Source organism: Hydra vulgaris, chromosome 03, assembly GCF_038396675.1.
Source record: "Hydra vulgaris chromosome 03, alternate assembly HydraT2T_AEP".
In the NCBI taxonomy this organism is placed as follows: domain Eukaryota; kingdom Metazoa; phylum Cnidaria; class Hydrozoa; order Anthoathecata; family Hydridae; genus Hydra; species Hydra vulgaris.
Window position 1 is genome coordinate 24,664,788 of NC_088922.1, and position 22,857 is coordinate 24,687,644.

The 22,857-nt window shown below is 26.2% G+C and overlaps 1 long non-coding RNA gene across 1 annotated transcript; it reads left to right on the top strand.

Annotated features, from left to right (window-relative positions):
* The first annotated feature begins 1,365 nt into the window (after positions 1-1,365).
* On the top strand, positions 1,366-2,074 carry LOC124808751 (uncharacterized). Its single transcript, XR_010637189.1, has 2 exons — positions 1,366-1,725; positions 1,824-2,074. It is a non-coding gene; the product is annotated as an uncharacterized LOC124808751 (long non-coding RNA).
* Positions 2,075-22,857: the final 20,783 nt, after the last annotated feature.

A 22,857-nucleotide genomic window follows, 5' to 3' on the forward strand; every position in this document is an offset into this window, starting at 1 on the left:
GCTTTCATTCTATTGATTTAAAGAAATTTATTGAAGAACGAAAAAAAAACTAAAAAAAAACAACAACAACAAAAATTATTTGTCCTCTTTAAAACAGAAATCTAATGTAAGTTTAAAATTAAATTCTTTTTAATACTGCATTGTCATTTTTATTAATTTTATTTATATATTTTTTGGGTATACTGGAGTCTTAAAACAGCCTGTAAATGTAACATACACGGACGTGTAATATAGTAGTTATATAGTCCGTTATATACCGTTATATATATAGATCATGGTTTAATTTTAGATTGTGTTAAAATTTTATATTTTGTTTAAAGATATGATACAGGAGACATTGCATGATATGAGGTTTGATTAAAACCCAAACTTTTGATAGTTATTTTGTAAATACCTTCTAAATCTTATCACACCTCCAAAACATCTTATCACACTTCCAAAAATTAGCAGATTCAACTTTATTTATTGTTTTTTTTATTTTAATTGGAAGAATGTAGAGATATTTTTCTCGGATGTTTTTTTGCGTTCACATTATTATATTGTTGTATTTGATATTTATTTTAATCATGTCTCGGAGTTGTAAACTATATTTTTATTTACTTCATATATTTTGGACTTAATATTTATGATATTTATATTTGTATATCTTTACCGCCAATCTGTGATTAGTTAATTAAGTTAAACAAGAAGAAAAAAAAATTTACCATAAAAAATATTTATAATTCAAAGAGTTAAACTTTGTAACATCATTCTATTAATAATTTTTTAAACAGACAGATGTACAAAAACAGTTAAAATTACAAATCGAACAAAAGCAGTTCTCGCATTCTTTCAACGATAAAAGTAAATTGTTCTTTATTTTGACATGTTTATTTTGAATTTATTTATAAATATTTAATAATCTCTGTGGAAACGTTGATAATCTGTTTGATGAGTTTGATAATCTCTATGGAAACTTAGTCTAAGTTTCCATAAAAGTTTAAGTATCTATGAAGTCTACTGGGAGCTATAAATATTATTTATAGAAGTTTAAATAAACTTAAGTAAAAATTTAATAAAATAGGTTGTTTTTTTTCTAAGCGAACTTGTGTTATTCATCCCCACCACCACCAGAATCTGAAAGTCCTAAAATATCTTAGAAACTGAGGACCTTTTTTTTTTAGAAAACGCAAATGTGGTACAAAAATATTTCAACATCCCCACACACACCAAATATTCCTGGATCCGTCAATGTTAGTTTGATTTTATTATGTTTTAGAAATCTCAGACAATAAATAAACTTTGTATTCACAATTCAATGGTTTTAAGTTCTAAGATTAAAATAAAAATTAGTTTTTAAATTTAAATAAAAAGTAAATCTAAAAAAGTATCCTGCGTATTTTTCTACTTTTAATGATCGCACATTTTGTGCCAATCAAAAGTACTCTAATATGTTTGTTATAGCACTCAGAATATAATTTCGGCTTGGAGAATATCAAACAGAATTTTGGGGCGTTTAAGAACGGCGTGTTAATTAGGAACATATGTTATGTAGCATAAATAGTTCTCAATTATACTTTTTATTTTTGCATCAATCAAAGAGAGATTACGTGATTTTTAACTTATTTTTCAATAAGATTAGACTTATATAAAAAATGAAAAGCTTTTATCTTTGCTTTGTTTTTTTTGGTGTAATTACATGCAACTCGGTCAAAAAAGTGCCATTAGATACTAAACAAATAAACGGTATAAATATATTTATAATAATATATTATAATAATATATTTAACTTAATAATCAAACTTCTTTTTTTTTGTAAAACTTTTTTTTATTGTCATTTTTAGATGAAGTCATTGGTACTGATTCGTGTCGTGCTTTTGATCAAATACCGTTGTGTGCTTCTAATTTACGAACATACAGAAACTTGTGTTCATTTTCCGAAATTAAGCGCAAAACAAATGACAAGAATCTTGTGATAATTTATTGGGGTTATTGTAAATATTGATAATTGTATAATTGTATAATTGTTTTCTTTTAGTAAATTTTTTTTAATTGTAATTGTTAACATATAACAAGATAAACTTTAAAAATCAAACATTCTTTTAAAGAAAATTTTAAATATCTAATATATATATTTATATGTATGTATGTAAATATATATATATATATATATATATATATATATATATATATATATATATATATATATATATATATATATATATATATATATTTATATATATATATATATATATATATATACAAATTTTTATATAACAAACTTTTTAAATTATGCAAAATGTTCCCAACAATACATCAAGAATAGGATGTTAAACTTAATTCAGCTTCAGTAACCATGGTTTCATATCTTACTTCAAAAAACTAGAATCACAAGTCAAATTTTGGAAAAGATAATATACTACCTTTACTTTACGGTAGCAGTTCTACTTAGTGCTTAGCTGTGCTTTGCTTTGCAGCACTTTTTTTTAAAGCTGTTACCAATGCTGGAAGACATTGTAAAAAAAAGGTATACGGAGTCCCAAAAAGGGCTCCAGATTTGAATGTCAAAAAAAGATTACTTTTTTCTAATTTTTGGTTTCCCGGAGCTTTAAAAATATAAAAAAGCTTATGAACTATTAATGGGGGAAAAATCAAAACTTATAGGTCAGAAGAACGATCAATTTTTGAACTCGGAGTTCTTAGGTATTATGGCTGCAAGGACTCCGGGACTCCAGGAGCTTAAAAACAATAAGTTTTAAGTCATTAAATATTATATTAAGTTTTAAGTCATTTAATATTAAAGTTTTTTGCTTATAGCAGATCATTAATCAACCAACATGTTTATAGCTTCTGGACACGAGAGACCATATAAAAATAACGTTATAAAGCCGGAGTCCTTTTGGGACTCAACATCCCTGGTAATAAATAATCAATCTCTACTTTTCGAGATACCCATCTTGTATCACTAAAAGTGATACAAGGTGGGTATTTCTTATTGGCAAATAAATAAATACACCAGATGCAGCAAAACTTTCCGCACTCAGACGTTTCTCTTCTTTAAGCAACGTTAACTTAGGGAAGTTGCTAATAAACGAAGCAAATTTCTAATAAACGAAGCAAATTGCTAATAAACGAGTACTTGATTTCAAAAGATTTGAAAAATAAATTTGATTAAAATTTACAGCGTCGACCAACACAAAACTTAAAATGTGGGTAACGTGTAAACCAAGTATGTGGTGACTCTTTTTAACAGCCTCGAAACTTTTATTAGACATGGTGATTGCACCATTGAATGACTGAAATTAAAGTAATTTAAAAAAGGCTTTAAAAATATAATAAAAGATTCAGCATTGGCAACGTTCTTAGAATTTATCAAACTTTTCAACTAAATCTCCACTTGCTGAAACATATTGCAATCAAAATTAATTTACTTGACTAATGTTTATATTGAAAGTTATTATAAATGCAAAGTACTTTGCATTTTTCCCTACTAAACATATTTTTACATTAACTTTAGATGCCAAAAACTGTGTGAAGCTATTCTGCATGTCAATCAAAATTACCTCAACTGATCTAAGAAATAAACCGTTGCGGAAATTTTGATTGACATGCTTCTCTAACATATTACCACATTTTGAGAAAATTTTAATGAGTTTAAGAAAATTACTATCATTGTTCTATCCCCAGTCATCGAATTCTCTATATCCACAAAATGCCAACCCTTACTTGAAACAAATACTTTATCTTTAAAATTCGCCTCTTTATCTCTAACTGCTCTCACAAACTTTTTCAAAATTGATCAGTTTTTAGACATGCAAAACTTTGTAAAAAATATCTCAGAGAATATGATTTTTAGACAATTCGTGTATTTTAATTTTGAAATTTTTAAGGAAGACTAGCTTCAAGTTTTTAAATCTATTCGCTCACTTTACGATTTCTCTGTTCATGCCACTTGTTGTAAATCTATTGTCAAAACCTTTCACAAAATAATCAAATATATATATATATATATATATATATATATATATATATATATATATATATATATATATATATATATATACATATATATATAAAGGTGAATACACGGTAGTATAATGTTATTTTGCAATTAAAAATTTTTAACTAAGTTGCTTAAAAAACAAAATGCTTTTTTTTTGTTAATTACTTTAAAAACATTGTTGGTAGTTGAACTTTATTACCCTTGTGGTTTTAAAAACCAAATAAATAATAAATAGAAACAAAAAGTTTTTTTTAACATTTTGTTAAATACATTTCAGTTCATAGACGTTGATAAATCGAACTACTTTATTTGAATTTACTTTTTTTTTTAACAGTTTTTAACAGTTTTCTGAGAAAGATTAAATATATATTTATTAATAGATTACAATCAATTTACGTAATTTGCTTTGGTTTGTGATTTTTGTATCGTCACAATTATCTCTTTTGATCATTACCGTCTAAATTTTCACTATTACCGACTTTAAACATTAATTTGTGGATAGATTATTATCAATTTACATAATTTACTTTGATTTCTGTGTCGTCGCAATAAACTTGTTTTATTTAACCGACTTTATATTGAATCAGTAAGTTATATCCTTTTATCCATAAACTTAAACCAATTCCGACTCTTTAATGATAAACTGTCGCATAGTTTCAACATTTTCTTCTTTTGTATTTTTGAACAACCAAGGCTGATATTGAGCAAGAATTTTTTTCTGGTAGCTTTTTTTAAAAGTTTTCTATTAAATGTTCCATTACCAAGCTCTTCTTCTCGCTTAGCTTCTTTTAGGTTGGTTACTACGATGTCTAATAAGTCACTGAATTTCTCCAGACCTTTAGGATGAATGATTTTGATTGGTTTGAAATTTTTTAACTCGTCCGTGTGTATTTTCTTTCTAAATTTTCTTTTGCAACTTCGTAAGCATAATCAGAGTGTCCCAATCCATCTATTGTTGTTAAAGCTGAACCAGACGGGTATTGTCGTAATTGTATCAGTTTATACTCCAGAGTTGTAGGAGGTTGATCTAAACAGGTCATGAGTGCTGACTTCCAGTTTTCATAAATACGTTTATGACCGGTAAATACAGAAATTGAATACCGGTAAATACACGAACTCTCTTCAACTGTATCCATAAATCTTATCCAATTGTTTTCTTGCAACTACTGTATATCTTTTAAAACTAAACAAAAGTGTGGGATTCAATTATATTAGTATTGATGTAATTAAAAAATCTATAAAAGACTTAACAATCACTCTTTTACATATTTTTAGTCTCTCTTTAAAGCTAGGTGTTTATCCGGATAAACTTAAAATTGCGAGGGTCATATCCATTTTCAAATCAGGAGACATTTCTAATCCTAAAAATTAAAGATCAATTTCAATTCTTCCATGCTTCTCTAAAATCTTGGAACGAATTATGCATAATCAAATTTTGACTTTTCTAATTATAAATAATATTCTGTATAATAAACAATTTAGATTTCAGCCAGGGTATTCAACTGGTCATGCCATGATTAATACTGTTCACGATATATTTAAAGCATTTGACGAAAGTAAGTTTACCCTCGGAGTTTTTATTGATCTTAGCAAAGCCTTTGATACAGTTGACCATAACATTCTTATAAAAAAACTCGATTTTTATGGTATTAAAAGCACATAATTAGAATGGTTCAAAAGTTATCTATAACAATAAGATAATAATAATTTAACAATAGAAAACAATATATATAGGGTGTTCAATTAAGACGGACAAAATGTAAAAACCATAATTAAAAACTAAATATAGTTTTTAATTATGGTTTAAACTAAACCATAATTAATAACTAAAATATAGTTACTTCAGTTGCGTACTTAGTTATTTAGAAAGTAATCATGTTTAACCTTGGTTTCTTTTTAAATCGTTGAAAATGCGTTTGAAATTTTTAGCAACTAATTGTTTTTTATAATAAATAAAAAAACATCTATCACTCAATTTTTTGAAAAAAAATTGCTCAAGTAATGCGTTTGTTTTCAAAATTTTTAGGCGAACGCTAACGTTTGCCTAAGTAAAACTAGAGAAACGTGACGTTCATTTTTCTGTCTTTATATATATATATGAAGACCTCAGTGGAAAAACCGGCGTTGTCACATTTAAAAAGTATTGAGAAAGTATTTATTGATCATTAATAAAAGTCTTTATTTAAAGCAAATGAAACTAAGCAATTTAAAAAAATTTATATTATAATTATTTTATTTAAAATTTATTCAAAACAAAACATTTTGTAATTTTTTATACAAAAATTTTTTTTTCTTTGCTTTAAATAAAGACATTAATGATCAACAAATACTTTCTCAATACTTTTTAAATGTGACAACGCCGGTTTTCCCACTAAGGTCTTTATATATATATATATATATATATATATATATATATATATATATATATATATATATTATATATATATATATATATATATATATATATATATATATATATATGTTTGAATATTAGATTATAAGTAATGCAGACATTGAAATATTAGAAGCTGAATTTGCACAATAAAAACGATCTATTGCAAAGGCTCAATCGATCTTACAAAGAGAAAAAGAATAGATTTTTTCTTTGGTTGATTATCAAACAATATTTGTATAACTTAGAAGTTTTTTTCTTGAACATTTCTCGGCTTTACAAATTTTCATAACTAAATATTTACATTTTAAGAACACTATTTTTTTAAATCAGTTTTTATGTAAATTTTTTAACAATTTTCAAAAGATAATTTTATGTATTGAAATTTATCAATGTATTATATAAAAACTGTTATGATTATTAATGATAAATAATTATATATCATTTAATCTTAGTACTTTTTCACTGTTACCATTAGTTTATTTTAGAATCTTATAAATGAACCTTAAGGTTGGGGAAATTTTAAGTAAATTCGCAACTAAAAATAAATAAATAGTTATTTTATGTGCTCATAATAATATACAAAAAATAAGTTTTACAAAAATGGTTTTACAAAAACGGTTGACAAGAAAGTTATAATGTTTTAAAGTGGCTTTCTACAACTTTTTTTTTTAATAAATTTTCTTTTAACTAAGGTAGCACTTTTTTTTTTTTTTTTTAATTTTATTTTCGTCATTTTACACATTTTAGAATGTTATCCATAAATTTAAACAAATATATATAACTACAAGCTGTACATATTCAATACAATATTAAAATTAAATAAAGTACATAAAAAATTAAAAATACAAAATTATTTCAATTTTTTTTAAAAAAATGAGAGAATGTACGTAATGTTTAAATTTAGTAAGTGTTTTATAACTATAAAGTTCTTTTAAATGTAGCAATAGATTTTATTTTTTTCATATTTTCGTCAAGAACCGAATTCCACAAGCGTGGTCCCCGGCATATAGTCGAGAAGTCAGATTTTTTGAGTGATGTTAGTGGGATGTAGTAATTACTCATTGAATGTCTTGTTTCATATTTATGATTAATTCGAGTGAAATTTTTAAAAAAATATTTTGGAATCATTTCATTTTGAAGTTTAAACATAAATAACAAGTTATGGTATATATTTAGTTTGTATACATTTAGAGCATTTATTTCCTTTCGTATCTACTTGCGCCCAAAACTAATCTACTTGCTTGCTTTTGTTTTGTATAAATAATTTTTAGGAAAGAAAAATGATTGTTTGCCCAGGCAATATTACAATAGTTAATATGACTATGTATAAATGAAAAGTATAATTTTTTTTAAACATAAATTATTTAAAAGATGTTTTGTCTTGTACATAACCCCCAGGGTCTTTGAAACTTCGTTCTCGACTAGCTTTATTTGGCTTTTCCAATTTAAATTCTCATCGAAAATTATTCCTAGTATTTTCATTGAAAAAACTCTTTTTATTTTAATATTGTTAATTGTTAGTTCAGGTAAAGTTCACTTCTTCCCTAAGTTTAATTTTCTCCTAAGTTAAGTAACTCTCCTTATCAACAGTTGGCAAGTAGAGAGCTGGAGAGAGTTTTTTTTTTCCAAGACAAAGATTGATCGTTTTTTATTATATCATAATCTTGCACACTAAATCGTTCAGTTTGTCCTGTGTTGTCTTTGTTCCCATTTTCTGATGTAGTTGCAGTGTCTAGTTGTCATTGTACAACTTGCACCATTAATCACATCTGGAATAACAGTATTCTGTACATTGCAAACAAAATTGATGCTATTGGTTTCCACCCCTTCCACTCTGAAAAATATTGGAGAATTTTCTCCGTATATATCCAATATTTTCTGGCTTATTTCTGTTAAAATTACTGCTGGTCCTCCCTCCGTCGGAACTTTTTGTTGTTGCAGAAATCTCTTTTTTTTGCATTTTTAAGAAGATTATTCCATAAACCTTTCACACTAGTAACTGTTATTTTATCAAACCCTAAGCTGTTTACAGCATCGATGATCTAGAATACACATAAGTACCAAATTAATAATGCTGTCTAATATATTTTTTTATTCAATATATATATATAATATAAAGGATTACCTCATTCCATATACAATTTCTTCATTTGCATACAAAAATCACGCGAGCACGAATATATTTATGTTAATAGGTCATCAAATCATTCAATCAATATCCAAGTGGTGTGTGATTATAACGGAAAGTTCATTGATATTGTTGCAAAATGGCCTGGTAGCACACATGATGGAAGGGGTTTTAATTGAACAAGTGTTTGGAAGGTGAAAAAGGCGCTTTCACTTGCTTCATAGAGAGGTTCGAATGACCCCAGAAAGAACCTGCACCATAATTGCTGCGTGCGCTGTATTGGATAATTTAGCAATAGAGTCAAACGGTGTGGACACAGATGACAGTTTTTTTTTTTTTTTTTTTTATAGTTTATTTCGTCATTTTCATAATAAGTTATTTACAAAATACTTTGAGTTAAGATATGACCGGCAGAAGACAAAAGTCTTATCATCTAGCCCCGTTGTAACGTTTACACTATCATAAATCTATCATAAATTTTTACAATATCAATAAAATAATATAAATACTTTTAAATAAACATTTTACATTTTTTTATACATAAAAAAAAAAAACATTTATACATTTATAAAAATATATATCTATAAAAAAAAAGTAATAAATACAAATTTAGATAAATAAGCAAAAAAAATATATGTTTTACTTTTAAGCAAACGAAAAAAAAGTTAAGAATTGAAAGAGAAGATATTAAAAATAAAATAGAATTTGAGATATGTCATAATCAAGTAACTGTTTTTTAAAAATAACTTTGAAAGTTTGAAGTGAAATTAAAGTTTTACTTTCAATTGGAAGGAATGAGTTCCACAAATGTGGCCCTCGGTATGCTATTGAGAAATTAGACTGTTTTAATAAAATTTTTGGTACCTGATAGTTATCCAATGAATGCTTTGTTTGATATTTATGATTTATAATAACAAAAAGGTCGTCAAAAATATTTGGCAGCATACGATATTTAAATCTAAACATGAATAAAAGAATACTGTAGACATTTAACTGATAAACATTAAGCACTCCAAGCTTTTTAAGCAGTGGATTGGCACTGGTGTATTTATTAGCATTTAATATAAGGCGGCTTGCTTGTTTTGTTTATTTAAAATACACTTTAATTTTGATGGATAAATGCTGGCCCACGCAATATTACAATAACTGATATAGCTATGGATAAACGAAAAGTAGATAAGTTTTAAGCAGTTTTTATCCAACTTATGTCTTGTCTTGTAAATAATTCCAATACTCTTTGAAATTTTATTTTCTATTAAATTAATGTGGTCTTTCCAACTTATTTGTTCGTCAAGTAAAACGCCTAAAAATTTAATGCAGAATGTCCGCTGTAAATTAGTTTTTTCTATTGAAATATTTAGGAGTTTTAGGGGCAAAGTTTCAGATTTGGAGGATTTAGAAAAAAGAATATATTTGCTTTTAGTTTGATTTAGAGAGAGTTTGTTGGCTTTCAACCATTCATTGAGGTTGTCAAGCACACGATTCATAGTGATAAAGATTGACTCTATGCTTGAGTGGGTATAAAAAACCTGAGTGTCATCAGCAAAAAGATTGAAATTTAATACACTAGAAGATAAGTAAATATCGTTTATATAGATAATAAATAATAATGGCCCTAGAATAGATCCCTGTGGAACTCCGCAAGAAATGTTTTCTAGTTTCGTACAGGTTTTGTCATAAGATACACATTGTTTGCGATTATTAAGATAGGAAAAAAACCATTTATAATTATTATTATTGACACCATAATTTCTGAGTTTGTAAAGAAGAATAGTATGGTCCACAGTATCGAAGGCTTTTGAAAGGTTAATAAAAACCTCAAGAGTATATTGGTTGGTTTTAAATCCGTTTAAAATTTCTTTAACTAATTTAATTACTGCATGTTCTGTCGAGTGCCCTTTTCTAAATCCGTACTGATTATTATTAAGCAATTTATGTTTTATAAAATAATTGTATAGCCTATTATGCATTATTCTCTCTAGAATTTTAGAAAAACATGGAAGTATTGAGATAGGTCTATAATTAGACAATTTAGAAATATCACCGTCTTTAAAAATTGGAACTACTCTTGCTAGTTTTAAGAGGTCAGGAAAAATACCATTATTAAATGAAAGATTAAAAATAATTAGTAAGGGGTTTTCAATAATATCAAAAACTTCTTTAACAACCCTTGGGCTTATGTCATCAAGACCTGAGCTTTTGTTTGGTTTTAACATATTAAAAGTAAACCGAAGTTCATCAGGAGATACTTCAAGCTCATCCATCACACAGTCCTCTTCTTTAATATATGATTTAAAATTTTTAATTCCGGGAATTATTTTATTTGCTAGGTTTTGACCGACGTTTATAAAAAAATTATTAAAACTCTCTGCAATAACTTTTCGCTCATTAATTACTGTTCTTTTATCTTCAGTGTATACGTATTTTGGTAAAGTATTACCATGATCTTGTTTATTTTTTCCTATTACTTCCTTTATTATATCCCAAGTTTTTTGTTATTACCAATATTATTTTGTAGTGGTTTTGAGAAATAATTTTTTTTAGCTTTCTTTTTCAGGTTTTTAAACAGGTTTTTGTAAATTTTATATTTTTTTTCGTTTTGATAAGTTTTATTTTTTAAGAATTTTTCATATAGTCTTTGTTTTTTCTTTAAAGATTTAATAAGCCCTTTTGTAATCCAGGGACTTTGCAGGTTTTTAAGCTTAGTTTTTATTTCCTTCATCGGAAACGCTTTGTTGTAAGCATTAATGAACTCATTGTAAAAAAAATCATAAGCTATATTAACATCTTTGCAATTATTTCCAGTTTTTTCCAGTTTACTTTGAGTAAATAATTTCTAAGCGCCTCAATATTAATTTCATTAATCTGCCTTTTTACTTCCCTTTGTACTTTGCTTTTTTTTCCTTTTTTAAAAACATCTGAAATGAAAAAGATTGGAAAGTGGTCGCTTATATCGCTTTTTATGATTCCGCTTTGAATGTTGCATGTTATAAAGTTGTTAGTAAAAATATTATCAATGAGAGATTCGGTTTGAAGAGTTACGCGAGTAGGTTTGTTAATTAAGGGAATAATGTTGTACTGAAAAAGAGTGTTTGAGAAACGTTTTACTTCGCTATCAGTTTTAACATTAAGAAGATTTAGGTTATAGTCTCCCGTGATGTAAATTTGTTTGTGTTTTACTTTTTTTAAGTAGCATTTTAAGTGTTTTAAAAAAGATTTCTTATTTCCGCATGGCGGTCTATGCAAAGCAGTTATTAAAATGTTTTTTTGATTATTGTGGTTTAATAATTCGTTAGTTAGAAATTCAAAGTCCGCGTTTTGAATACTTAAAATATCTATTTTCTGAAAATGGATTGAGTCATGAACAAAAATGCATACACCACCACCAATGCCACCACCTCGAGTTTGGTGGATTGCCTTATAACCTGGAATTTGAAATTTATTTTTTTCATTTCTGCACCATGTTTCTATTAAGCTAGACGATGTTTCGTCTGACTTTTTTTTTCCCGTGAACTTTGGGAAGTCAGACGAGAAAACTTTGGTTTTTGCGCTAATGCAATTTATCATCTACCGGAACAAATATGTTCCTGCGGCTTTGCTTTGATCTTTATGAAATATCCTAAAGTTTCGGGGGTTTTTATTTTAAAAATGCGTTATTTTATTAAATTATCAGTGCTATTCAGAAGCTATATGACAAGCAAAAAAGATAATTTAGAGTATACATTTAAATAGTTCGTGAGTTATTTTGTTTTAAATCTTTGAAGGTTTACCAAAAATAATCTTGCTCTCAGCAATTGCGTAAATTGTTTCGTTTGCCAACCAACAGGCAGTGAAAAATCAATTGTGTTTCAATGTCTACCCTTTTTTACCTTCTCTTTAAACTTGTTAAGATAAAGACAAGCACCTGATAGTATTCGATATGAATATGTATTAAGATGTGCAATAATAAAGTTTTAGTTGTTTCTCCGCTTTTGAGTTGAATGAAAGATCAAGAAAACAAATCAATTCAAATCAAATCAAATTTATTCTGAATAAAAGATCTTACATCAAGGATATTTACAAATATTATTCTGAATAAAAGATCTTACATCAAGGATATTTACAAATAGTAATGATACTAATCTCAAGTAAAAACCTATCAAATTTAATTATATTAAATAGTGATAATAAAAAGAAAAGTAAAGTCAGATAAAAGGTGATAACTGTAAGAAAAAGAAGAAATAATAGTAACTGTAAAAGTTATATAACGATGTTAACCACAAAAATAATACCAACAACAATAATATAAATAATAACTATAAATAGAAATAGTTTCAGTAATAATAACAGGTTAATAATAATAATAGTAATAATATAAAAATAATATTAGTAATAACTGATATTATAATAGTATAAAGTAAATACAAATTAAATTGATATTAATAATAATAAAATATGAATAATAGTAGTAATTATTAGGTATATTATTTATATAATTATATAAAACAATAATAATAAGGAACAACACAAGTATTTATCAAAATTTAACAATAGTAATAGTAATAATAATAATAAAAGTCATTGTTACAAAAAATGTATAACATTTATAAATATATATATATATATATATATATATATATATATATATATATATATATATATATATATATATATATATATATATATATGTATACACACACATGAACACATACATACATATATAAATATATACACATACAGACATATACATACACATATACACACATACACTCACACATTTATATATATATATATATACATATGTATATATATATACATATGTATGTATGTACATACATACATATATATATACATACACATATACATACACATGCACACACACACAGATATATATATATATATATATATATATATATATATATATATATATATATATATATATATATATATATATATGTATGTGTGCATACACACAAACATACATATACACACATACATACACACATATACATATATTTATATATACACACACATATAAACACACACATATATATACATACACACATACATACACACATACATATACATATGTATGCATATACATATATACATATATACATACATACATATACACACGCACATACACATATACACACACACATATACATATAAACACACATATACATACAACATACATACCCATATACATATACATAAATACATACACATACACACATATATACATACATACATATACACACATACACACGCACTTACATACATATATACAAATAGATACATACCTACATACATATGTACACACACATATACACGCACATATACATACATACACATATACATACACATATAGAATAATGTTATAATAATATTTATATCATGTATAACAATACAAAAGCAATAATAATAATGACCCACAATAATTCCAACATTTTACAAACAGTATCTCTCCAAAAAAAAAAGCATGAAGACAGGTTTTAAAGGTGAAGTGTTAATTTATTCCAAGATTTTACGCATTGTTTTGTGATTGATTTATGACCGTACTTATCCGAAGAATGATTTGGGATAGATAATTTAAGGTTACATATACACACTTAGTAAAAAGGAAATCAAAGTAGCTTCTATAAAGCGTAATCAACAAAGAAAAAATGTTGAAGATGATCAAACAGTTAATTATCATTAATTATCAAATGTTGAAGATGATCAAACAATAATTATCATTATTATACATTATTTTAGTTACTAAATAAAGTTTTTCATTTCTCTAGAGAAGGTCTAGTTTTTGCTTGGTAATTACCCTGAGAAATTTTTTTTTCTGAATTATTGTTCATAAATTTTGGAATTTTGATTTCATTTTTCTGTAGAAAATATGTAAAATATTTTTTAGTGAATGCAAATAATTAATCATTTATTAAGAAATTTTTAATGCTAAATGCATTTAGATTGAAATTGCATTGAAGATTAGAAATGCATTATTATATTTCATTTATTCTAAATGTGTTAAGCATTTATTATGAAGTATTATATTATTCTGATATTGAATTTAGACATGCTTCAAGTAAATTTTTTTTTTGAATTATGGAGTGTTGTTTATTGTTTAAAAGTATACTGTTTTTTTTAGATAAATTACAATGAAGCAAATGTAATATTTTGTTTACCTGAAGCCATTCTAACAACTTATAGATCAATTGTCAATGACTCTGCCTTTAATCAGAAACTTGTTGCAGTTGCAATTGATGAAAGTCATTGTGCGAAAAAGTGGTAAGTGATTTTGTTATATAGATAAATTTTCTACGTAAAGTAAACATTGATATTTACAACTCTAATGTCAGAACTTCTTGTAATACATTAAATTAAATCAAAATTAAAAAAATTTTACTCATTGAAAAAAAAGATAAATACATTACCTATAGCATTATATAAGTAAAATCTTGTGATTTACATGATTTTATTTATACCTTATTTGTCTGTGATTGTTATAGATGTTCAAGTACACAATCAGATGCATTTCGGTCTCATTATAATAGACTCTCGAATTGCTATCACTTGTCCCTAAAAGAATTCCAGTATTGGCATCAACAGCAACTGTAGCTAAAAGTACTGCTGACTTTATTATTGATAATCTTTGTATGCATAATTTGGTTATTATATCATCTACACCAGAAAGAAGAAATATTAAATACAGCCTAATACACATTGACTCTAGAGATCCAGAGAAATTTTTCTACCCAGTTGTTCAACATATTCTTTTGAATACTTATTCAGCTAAAAGAACTTTAGTCTTTTCTACAACTATGACTAATGTGAGATCAATTTATTGGTATTTTCACAAAGAACTAGGAGAAAAATATAAAAGCTTGATAGAACATATGGTCAATTTCATTCCAAAACAGATGATGATTTTAATGATGAAAAATATAATAATACAAAGATCAAGTTTCAATTTGTTTGTTCAAAAATATTTTTTGATCAAGCTTCATTTGTTTGTTCTAAAATATTCTACAATCCGTTTCTTCTGCTTTTGGTATAGATATCAATATTCTTTGTGAGTTTTCTTTAAGAATTTCACAACCTCTTGATATGGCATTTATATTTTTTTTTATTTTTGCTAATATTCTTTTTACATTTGTATAGCATGTTTTACAAATACAATGATAGTTATTTAAATAAGTTAGCTTTTCATTTATGATTTTTTCTATATTTAGGTCACCCTCTGTTACTTTTCCCTTATTATCCCATAGATTAATTTTCATAGAATCATCATCATGAATGATGATTCTATGAAAACTTGATGAATACTTTTGATATCATGATGAATACTTGTGATATCATGAAGATATAAAATCCACACATTTAATGAAGGAGGTAAGAAAACCTTAGAAGGTTGTGACCTTTTTTTTTGTTAATGGTATAATGTTTTTTTTTTTTTAAGTAATAAAACATTGTGATCATTGCATTGAAAATCAAACAACTTATCATCCATTTATTAAAAATTGGATACCATGTTGCAATAAAAGAGTTCACCGAAACTTATGAGTATATAAAAAGCAAAACAAAATGTTTGAATTGAATAAATTAAATTTGAAGTTAATCCAACTTAATTTGGCCACTTCTTATGAGTAAGAAAAAAAAATGAATTTATTATTATTTTTATAAATCTGCAATCAGAAAAAACTTTAATAATGTGTCTTTTTTTAGTTTGAAAGTTAAAAATACGGGTTTACAAGATATATTTGACGTGTCTTAAATTTGATAAAATTGTTGATAATTTGTTGAAAATAGTTGGTAATTGGTTTTTAAAAAGTTTATTACCCCCGTCCTTAACCCTGCTAAGCGTAAATATTTTTCGCCATTATTAATTTTTTTAAATAACCAAAGTTTTCTCGTCTGACTTCCCGAAGTTCACGGGAAAAAAAGTCAGACGAATTATCGTCTACTATTAAGCATATTACCGTAAACTCAGAGTTTACATTTTTGAGCATTGATTTAAAACTTTCAAAGTTTTTGTTCATACTACGAATGTTTAAAGTTAGAGTTGAAAATAACATTTTTGACGCATTCATGAGGTTATATACTTCCTCAATATCGAAATAGTTAGAGTTGATTATGACGTCCTCAAAAAAGTTTACATCTGGATCATTATCATTATTCAAAAGAAGTGTGTTTTGTTTATTAAAAATTTCTAAAAGATTTGTTACGTTTGATTTGTTAACCATTTTCATTATTATAATATTTAAAATTAGGATTAAAAATGATTAGCTTTCTAGCTATATCATTTTGAATTATTATAAACATTTTTTAAAATAATAAGTTTGTCATACCTGACGATTAAATTTTTTCCATTTAATTTTCTCACTTTCGTTTCAGAAAATAACTTTCTTCATATTCTTGCCGTCTCTTGAGAGAAATCTTCATTCACGTAAATCTTCAGACCTTTGAGTTTTCTTGTTTCTTTTAGAATGTTTGATTTATCTTCAAACCTTAACAACTTCAATATAATAGTTCGGGATCGGGATTCTTTTCTAAATCCAACTCGATGCGCTCTTTCAATTTCGACTCCTTTTACTTCTAAATTTACACATAATAAATTCTGAACCTTTTGTTCAGTTTCATCCCAAGTTTCATTGATATTTTCAGGAATTCCGTCTATCCTTAAGTTATTACGCCGCGACCTATCTTCGGAGATTCTGCATTTTTCGTTTAAAATTGTAATATTATATGGGTTTTCGAGTTGAATTGGACAATCGAGTTGAAAATTATGAAAATAATAATAAAGACATTGTTGCTGAAAATAACTTTCGATTTCGCGATGATTTTGCTTTGCGACATTCTAGACAATAAATCATTTTAAATTTTTCTAAGTTTTTCCATATTGTACAGTGTTTTAATTAAATTTTTAAAATTTACGCAGCAATTATTATTAAAAAAATCAACGGCTTCGATTTCCCAGTTAAACAGTTTTATCGTCTGTTGGCATCGTAACGCTTAGATGCAATGAGAAAAACAGCACGAAAACTAGTTAACGGAGCTTGCTAACGGAAAAACTTTAACTGAAAAAATTATCGGAGTGGTTAATAAACGGAGTCTATTAACCACTCCGTTTATTAACCACTCCGAAGGGTTAGAATACCATTAACTTTCCTCCGTTTTATAACCAGCCGTTAAAAGTTTATTTTAACGAACACTCAAATTATCCGTTAGTTTAACGGAGAGTTGAACTCTAAAATAGTTAGAGTCATCATTAAATTTTTTAGTAGAGATACTTGACGAAAACTTGACATGGAGAGAACACATAAGAACGATAGAAGATAAAATTTCGAAAAAAATTGGCATACTATACAAAGCTAAGCAATTATTAAACCAAAACTGCTTAAAAGTCTTATATTTTTCCCTCATACATTGTCACATAAACTATGCCAATATTGTATGGTGCAGCTCTAATGTAAAATTAAAAAACTGCTTAGTAGAGAAAAAAACGCTGACAGAATTATTTCAAGTGCAGGTCGATTCACACATTCTAAAGAACTATTTCAAAATCATCACATACTCAATGTTTTTCAGTTGAAGCTTAATCAAATTTTTATATTTATGTACAAACTTCATAATAAAAAATATCTTCTAAAATATTTAGTACACTTCAATAAAATTAATCACGCGTAACCTACAAGATTTTCAAATTACAATTATGAGCAACCTAAAATGCACTATTTGGTTACTAAATTTTCTATTGCCATCAGAGGTCCTAAATTATGGAACACTTTATTAAATAACCAGCTGAAAAATTGTTCTTCTCTTTCTCTATTCAAACAAAAACTCAAACAAAAACTTATTAACGATGTTAATGAATTAAATTCTTTTTAAGATTTTTTTTAATTTAATTTTTTTATTTTTATTTTTTTTAACAACTATCTTCTTAACTTGTCTCTAATAAAATATAAAATAAATATAAAAATATAAAATAAATATAAAAATATAAAATAAATATAAAATAAATATAAAATAAATGTAAAATAAATGTAAAATAAATATAAAATAAATATAAAATAAATATAAAATAAGTATAAAATAAATATAAAATAAATATAAAATAAATATAAAATAAATATAAAATAAATATAAAGTAAATATAAAATAAATATAAAAATTTAAAATCTAATATAAATATAAAATTTTCATTAAATTATTTTATCAACATATCTTTATTTTTAGGTGTAATTATTTTTTATTTTCTTTTTTCGATTTTATAGATTAGTAACTGATCTTAACATACTTGTAAATATTTGTATATAATTTTTAAATGGTACAAAGTAATAGTATGTTTACCTTTTAATGGTTGTACACGCTTGCTGATGAAAACACGTCGGGGCATAGTGATAAGGCAAATATTGACTTTTTTTAGCCCCGGTCATGCAGATTTATTTATATAACACTATTGTATTCTTTTTTTTTTAATGACGAAATAAATAATGATAATAATGGTTGGCATATCTTCTTGTTTTTAAAGAGTTTTCCAGAATTGTAAATCACCTCAAGATTGCTGCTCGTATATAAAATTACCTTCAAAGTTTTCGGATCTATGTAACTGAACAAAGTGGGAGAGCACTGATTCTGCTGCTGACGACAATGTTTACGATAATAGTGTTAATGATTATGACAAATACAAAGAGGACTTTTTAGAAGACTTGTATTACAATAAAGTTGTTTTAAATAATATTACTAAATTTTATTAAAACAAAATTCTTTTTAATAATAGGCAGAGATGTAGGTCGCGTTTCGAGAGACCTTAAGACTAATGTTCAACTGTCTTGGTCTTGAAAACCTGGAGAAACCTGTCTTGGTCTTGAAAACCTGTCTAGTCTTGAAAACCTGGATCTTGGTTTTTAGTCTCGGACCTTTACTGTCTTGTATTTTCTTGACGTGGCTGGATAGCTCAGTTGGTTAAAGAGTCAAACGAAAAGTTAAAACCCAGACTGGTATCCGATACGAGTTCAAATCGCCAACTCAGCGCTTGAGTAGTACTTCGGTACACAAAAATGTTGGTCAATAACGGACGCTACTTTAGATTAGTTTTAATGACTATTTGTGGCTGTTTCTATGCTAAGCTGGCATATCTTTGGATATAAGGGAATTCTATAAAAAAATATAGCATGAAAATTCAAACAAAAAAATAAATAAAAATATTACAAAAAAAGTATCAACACATTGGATGAATTAGTAATTAATAATAAATTGTTGATCGCCGCAATTTTCCGCTCTCAAGAGACATGCACTTGTCTTTATTAGATTGTCAAAATATTGGTGAGGGGGGTTGTGAAATCAAAGTTTAGACTTAGAATTTTTGAATAATGAAAATCAACCTTCGTTATTTTCATCAATTTTTCTTTTTGCTCTTTTTTTACTGTTCCTTTTGGCTTCAGTTATTCAATCATACTTTTTATTACCTGAAAACTCATATCACCATAGTTACTGCCGCTAATACAGGCAAGCACACAATTTTTTTTTTAATAATAAATTTAAATACTATTATAGTTTCGTTACAATTTTGATAAAAAACTTTTTATATATCTTTATATATAAAAAGTTCTAAATTTATTAACACAACGAACTTGTTATTAAATTTAATGATTTAATGAATGAAATCAAATTTAATGGGTTGATGAATTTAATAATTTAATGAGTGAAAATCCACATTTCAAAACACAGTTTAGGACTAGCAATAGCCAAATTAAAAAATGGAGCAATAACCTTAGAGAAGCAGCATACTCAGCTTAAAACAGTAATTTTTTTGCTAACCTTATTTATTTATATTTTAAATGCATGCAAATCATAAAAAATTTAAACTTAATAAATTAAAATTGGTTTAAAACTAATATAAAACAACAAATCTTTAGGATATTTTACTTTTTTCTATTTACAGATCTAATGTGCTATATGATATATCTTAAGAAAAATTTGCCGTGCTTTTTTGAAGACTACTTAAATTCAGCAAATCGGATCAATGGAGTTTACTGTTAAAAATATATCTACGGATGAAGGCGTGAACTTCTTGTTAAATGCTTTTCCGCGGTGCTCTGCGATAAGACCGTAAGAACTTCTGGAGACACCTAAATAACTTAAAAAAAAACAAAAACAAAAACATTAGAGGTATTTCCGTAAAATATATGGTCCGCAAGATAAACAATTAGATTGTTTTAAGGAAAACACTAAAAATCTTACTGTAGACTACAAGTAATCTTTTAAAATTTATTTCAAATAAAATATGCCTATCGGAATTTCATACGTTTTAAAACTTTATTATCATTTAGTTTCGGTAGATTTTCAAATCCTAACTTTAGCTTTAATTTCCAGACTTGTTAAATCTTAAGTTCTTGAATTGTATTTTTAAGTGAGGATTTTGCTCGGTGCTGGATTTATTTTAACTTTTGCAAAGACATTTAAACAATAGAAATTCCTCAAAGAAATAGAAGAAAAAGAGCTACCACTACCAGGATATGTTTTTGTGTACTTCTTCTTGTCAAATAGAGAACATTATTTTGAATGAGGAACAGCTTTGGACGAAGAAAGCATGTTTTTCACGGAGTTTATGGATTTAAATACTTTGTAAACGTTCCAGCTCTTTTGATATACAATCATTTCCAAAACTAGACGTTCAAATTATTTTAATTCAATTTAAAATAACTTGAAGCAAACCGACTGATCCAAATCCCGAAGAAGTTCAAAAACAGACATTGTCTTAAATTCTCTTTAAACAAAAAACAACTTTAAGAAACTTTTTATGACACAAGCAGAAGTGTTAAACAAAAACAGATTTGCTATTTAAGACCTAAGTTATATGCTATCAAAGATGAGGATTTTGTTAAGATTTTTTTTTAATTTCATTTAGTTGCCCCAAGAAGTCCTTACGGTATTATCAAAGAACACCTCGGATGAGCATTTAATTGAAAGTTCAAGCCTCCTTCCCAACCGATTTGTCACATAACTTGCCCAGAGGTGGGGTTTGAACCACGAATCCTTTGTTTCTGAGCCAAGTGCAGCTACGGCTGCTTAAATTAAGTTTTACTTAACAAAATGTTTAATCGGATGATGATGTATAAACTAATTGATTAACTACATAATGCGCGGGAAAATAATTTTTTGTATTATTATAATTAACTGCTAATGGGTTATAAACTACATCATTATGGAATCAGGAAACCATTGAACCAGGTAATTATGTATTAGATTGTCTAAATATGTGAGCTACTTTTATGTTGCAACAATTTTTTCTACATTTTCAGATTACCCATCACCTATCAGACTGTATCGCTAAATTTTGTACGCGTTTCATTTTTGAAAAATGAGGCAGTTTAGAATACCAAATAAATATTGTTTTTGATTTATGTAACAAAATTCTTATATAACTTCACAACTAGACCTAAAAGTCCAGTTACTTTATGAAAAATATACAGCCATAAAAGCCTCCGGGAAACAAAAAAACAAAGTTGTTAGAGTTATATTTGAGAAATTATCGAAACAATTGCCTAGTATAAAAGTATAAAGTGCCTAGTATAAAAGTAAAAAACTCAGTGGAAAAAATGGTAGTAATTGATCATGTATACATGACTATCCCCAGTAGTAAAAGAGGAACAGGTCAGATCAAACTCAGTTTTATGGAGCTATACAAAGTTTGCAACTAGGGGAAGTGATATTCAGTAAATAAAATCAATAATTTTATATTAGCTGAACCCAATTTCAAGGTCACATGACTCAAAGACTGGACTATAATAAAATTTATTTGTTTTGACATTACAATAATTTTTTTCATTACAATACCTTTTTTTTCAGATGTTGTTATTGTATTAAGAAGGCGAATTGCAATACAGCATATATTGCTATTGTATTACAGTATTACAATACACAGGTATTGTTATTTTTTTAAAAAAAATTTAATACAATAACAATAGTTATTGTTTCGTTATTGTTTTCATCAGTCCGAACTCTAACACTGAGATTCAAGTTCTTTGTCTAGTTGATACAATATGCAATCCATTTTTTGTATGTAATGTAATTTTTTTTAAAGTATATTTTATATAACTTTGTACAGTTTGATATAGAATTTTATTTAAATTAAAAAATTTTTTTTCCAAAGTTTTAATGATATAAAAGACTAATAAATGAAATTAAAAAATGATTATCACTTTTGAGGACATCACAAAATATTTTAAATAGTTGTAAAAATTACGTTCATACTTCAAGTTACGTTCATACTTATAGGTGAGTTACGAATTTAAATATAAAACATTTTCATATTGATAAATATTTTTTGAGAAAAACGGTTTTGTTCAATCGATCAAAAAATATAACAATAATAAAAAA